At 38.6% G+C, this 4,851-nt stretch overlaps 1 pseudogene; it reads left to right on the top strand.

The window, feature by feature from the left end:
* The window catches only part of LOC107138350, a 15,085-nt pseudogene extending 10,997 nt beyond the window's left edge, over positions 1-4,088 (top strand).
* The last annotated feature ends 763 nt before the right edge of the window (positions 4,089-4,851 follow it).

Below are 4,851 nucleotides of genomic sequence, written 5' to 3'. Positions count from 1 at the left end.
CAACAAAAAAAAAAAAAAAAAAAAAAGATATACATATCTTCGTGAGAGGGGACAAATTTCACGGGCAATATTAATCCATACTTTGAATTTAAAAAATAGTTGTCTCTGCAAGGACATTATTTCTCCTACTAAATATGTAGAATTTATGTTGGTCAATGTCTCATTTAACATCTCTGTCTAAAGCTCTAGCTTTTAGATTAATGGTGACTTAAATATTTTTCCAAAGAGCAATAGTTAAGCTTACAAAAGGATTCTGGTGATTTTCCCAAAGTAAAACAAACAAACAAACAAACAAAAAAAAAAAAACTGTTCCAAACTTGAATTAATGTTTTACTACTAACACATTTTAAATGATGTGGGAAAAAAAAAAAACATGATTTCATTTGACACCCTATTACAGGGGTGAGAATGGGTATTACAGGAAGAAATAAAACAAATAGAAAAGCTCTTATCCAGACTAGAGTCATGTGAGAATAAAGACAAAGAAGCCCTCTAAGATGAGGACCCACTGAAGACTGGGCAGGAAACAAGTAAATGAGGGAAGGGAAGTCAGGGTAGAGTGAGCCAGAAGATGGAGCAGCACTTGAGAAGTCTTAAGGGCCAGAGAAAGAGATTTAACCCATTATGTCCCAAGTTTTCAATTCAATATTTCAATGAAATTGAGTGACGAGGGTAATATCCAGGATAGATTGGAAATAATAACCTAGAGCTTATTTAGCCTTTATTATCATTAAGAACACAAATACAGATTGTCCTATAAATAGGACACTGGGTGTAAAGAAAATGGAGTCAATCAGGCTTCCTCACCGGGATGTCCCGGAAGCGATGACTAAGATGACTTAAGTCAGGAACAACAGTGCATGTGCATTCTTATATAACCACATGATATCATACTTGGCATGCTGCCAGCTTTATTATAATTCTATATAAGTTGAACAGGACTTTCTGCTGCACAGACTGCTCACCCATCGAATAAATGTATGGCTCCATGTATCTTCTTCTGGATACCCAAATCTCAAGTCAACCTACCTGACTGGGACAATATGGCATATATATGCCATCCTTTAATTTTTTATTCAAGTATTATAGTTTAACACAGTAGTTGGGTTTTTTGATTTTGACAAAATCATGCATGCATGGAATTTGATTTTAATCCCCATTCCCCCTCAGCCGCTTTCCCTCCTCTCCTCCCTCCCCCTATTCTCCTTCCTCTGTTCTACTAATCTTCCTTTTGCTCATTTATTTATTTTTGATTGGCACTTTCTACGTATACATGAAGGTGAAATTCCCTATGGTACATTTATATAGGTGTATAACATGGTTTTGTTAAATTCATTCCATATATCCTCTCTATTCCCATCCTTCCTCTCTCCCTCTCCATCTTCTTCTCTACTGAATTTCCCTGTATATTTTTTTTTATATTCAGCTGCCCCCTCACCTTTTTTCCCCTTATTTTGCTCTAGCTTCTGCATATGAGAAAACATGAGACCCTTGTTTTTCTGAGTCTGAATTATTCCATTAGCATGATGCTCTACAGTTCCATCCATTTACTGTCAAAAGCCATAATTTTATTTTTATTTATAGCTGAATAAAACTCTATTGCCTATATATGTTGAAATTTCTTCATCCATTTATCTATTGATAGGCATTCCAGCTGATTCCATAATTTAGCTATTGTGAATAAACCATCCTTTAGATAGGAAATTAGCACATCCTTAAATAGAACATTCTTTCATATACTACACAATATACAAAGAATGACTTTAATGACCTGCTCAACAATTACTTTTCATGGAAAGGAGAAAATACTTCAAACAAAGGGTTACACTACATTTTTGACAATATGCTGTAGGTTTTACCCAACATGACTTGTTTTGACATCACCATTGCTCTCGCCATTTGAGGATAATATGGCCTCTCTTATCAAATCCGATATCATCTTGGACAGAAGTAGCTTCAGTAGTTTTATGCTAAGTAGATGTCTCTTTTGAAATTCAACAAACTTATGAGATCTTTGCTCACTTTGTTCACAAATTTTGAATAATCCATTGCATTTATTAGCATACCAGATAGTCAAGTGAACAAATGCCAATTCCATTTTATCTCTTTAATAGAAGTGGAGTATTTGGAAACTAACTAATTGTGTTTGTCTACACCACCATTGAAACCGCCCTAGGCAACTCTGCTTATGATTTAGTCACATTGGCTGTACTCTATTTTATTTTTTCATTGTTGAACTTTGCCATTGTCTCATAAGTTTTTCCAAATTCCCATTTATTTTCTAATCATTTTTCAATGATAATTCTATTATTGATAGCCAATCCATAAACATATGACCCTCTTGCTTATTTTTCATCAATGTTGTCAGTTTCAGAGGACACCTGTTTAGTCTTTTTCCTTTATGAGGAAGGAAAGTCATAATGAAAACACAGGTCACGACCTGTCAACTAATGGGCACAAATAGCAATAAGTTAAAGTTTGTCAGGTAGCCGTGCAGTCCACCACACACCTTACTTTGCATTGTCCTAGTGTCCTAGTTATAGGATAGTTATTTTTGAACATTGATGATTTGGAATATAATGCATTCCTTGAAATGAAATGACAACCCAGGAGTCGGCTGCCATGTTTGGCCCAGTGAGGCAGCAGCCAAGCTCAGTTTCCCCAAAATTATAAAAGCAGGAAAACTCAAGACAAGGAAATCCAATAAGGCCAGTGATTTCAGCGACATGGCAAACTGGCCAACACCAGGAGAGTTAGTGAGCCCTGGAAAAACCTTTTTGCAGTCTCAGAGTGTCATCAGCCAAGGAAATAAGTAGCCACAAATTAGAAAGATAAAGAAGAGAAGGTTGAAAAGGGAGGTAACAGTGAGAGCAAAGAAAACCAGGAAACAAAATTTGACATCCTGTTGAAAATGTCCTTGAGGATGAGGCCCCGTCAAGCCATCAACAAAGATAACTAATAAACACAAGTGTGTACCACTGCACTTTGATGATGTAAGCCTAGAGAGTCAGGAAAGACCTGGGTAGGGGTGATTGCTTAGTACAAGAGAGGGATTCACTTGAACTGATTGGTTTAAGCCAAGAGGGGTGTTCATGCTGAACTACATGGTTTTCCAACACATTATCAACCACCATAAACTACTGGGAGGGTCATCTGGCATCCCAGGTATTCCCCTGTCTCATGCTGATTGGTGGCTGCTAGGGGGCTGCTATGGATCCCCACCTAGCCTGACTGAGTCAGGGACACTTGGCGCAGCAGATCTCTCCTGTTATTTGTAGATAAACAACTTAGCAGGGTGGGAATGTGCTTAGGAATGCTCTGTGGGTTTTTCCAAAGGACTAAGGTCATGTCCCTTCCTTGGACAGGCTTTGCTCTGAGTTAGAGGCTGGTTTTTCAAAAGGTCATGTCCCTTCCTTGGACAGGCTTTGCTCTGAGGTAGAGGCTGTTTTTTCAAAAGTTGGAGGCGAGACAGAAAAAAAAAAAAGAGAGATGATCGGGATGAAGTGTCCAATATGAGGAATGACGAGGGTAATATCCAAGGTACCCTAAGAGGCTGAGGCAGAGGACAAGGCAGAGGAAACTCTCGAGTGAACTTTATTATTCATATGGTTACCGAGAACATGGTGAAAGGACAGATCAGCTTTTTCAAGCAGAAGTTAACACCAGTATGATGTATTACTAGGACAACAATATGGCTGTACAGGTGTATCCTGTGGAAGAAGCATTGCTTAAAGAGTATATTAAGCATCAAATTGAATATTACTTTAGTGTAGAAAACTTGGAACGTGACTTCTTTCTTCAGAGGAAGATGAATGGGCAAGGTTTCCTGCCTATTTCCCTGATTGCTGGATTTCACCGGGTTCAGGCTCTCACCACAAACTTAACCTTATTTTAGAGACCCTGCAGGACAGCAAAGAAGTAGAAGTTGTGGATGAGAAAATGAAGAAAAAGATAGAAACAGAAAAATGGCCAATTCCAGACCCACTTCTAGTAGTGTGCCATAAACAGACTTCTCTCAGATGATGGATTGTCTAGAGCTGTGCCCGGCCAACCCCTTTGTTCACGTACCCTCAGTGATGATCTACTGATGCCTTGGAGGTCATCTGTTGGGAATGTGCAGGTGACTCACTGAGATGCAATGAAAATACTAGAACAAACCATGCTGCACAGATGGAAGCCACCAGACTGTCCTCTGTGTGTGAGTGTTCCCTCTGACCCATGACGGGAGACAGAAATGAGGTCTGCTGGTAGCATTTGAGGAGCTGCCTGTCCTTTGCTGTGTGAATGGAATTAGGCTGCATGGCTAGTTTGATTTGCAGGGGAAGCTAATTATTATCATTGTGGAAATACTGCAAGGTGCTGTCTGTTGTTTCCAGGCATATGTACTCCAGGTCAGTAAAGCACAGAAAGAGAGGACAGGTAGCATTTCCCAGCTTGTCGGGTCCTTGGCTGTTGATCTGCCCTTTGCCATGGTGAACATTATATAACTCACATGTTACCATGTTTTACAGGGACTGTAAGATTCCTTAAGGTGGACCTTTAGGGGGTAAGAAATTGAAAGGGTATTTTTTCCATTACTCTTCAAAATGCATTTTTGCTACATCAGTATAAGTCCTGCCCTTCAGAAAAGCATTAATGATGACAGTTTCACAGAAATTTTTATCTCATATTTCTTTGTCAGCCCTGTGCTTCTAATCCCAGCAAGTAACTTGGGCAAGTGTTTTAAAAGTTGAGAAAATGTGACATTGTTTGTTTGCTTGTTTTTTTAAAGATATAATAAAAGTTAGATTTATTTATTGTGTAAACTTGGATCCAAGGTGACATTTTCAACCGGCTTATGTACAATCATTG

Source organism: Marmota marmota, unplaced genomic scaffold, assembly GCF_001458135.2.
Source record: "Marmota marmota marmota unplaced genomic scaffold, marMar, whole genome shotgun sequence".
In the NCBI taxonomy this organism is placed as follows: Eukaryota; Metazoa; Chordata; class Mammalia; order Rodentia; family Sciuridae; genus Marmota; species Marmota marmota.
Note: the sequence above shows the minus strand (reverse complement) of the source record. Positions and strands in the feature narration are given on the sequence as shown.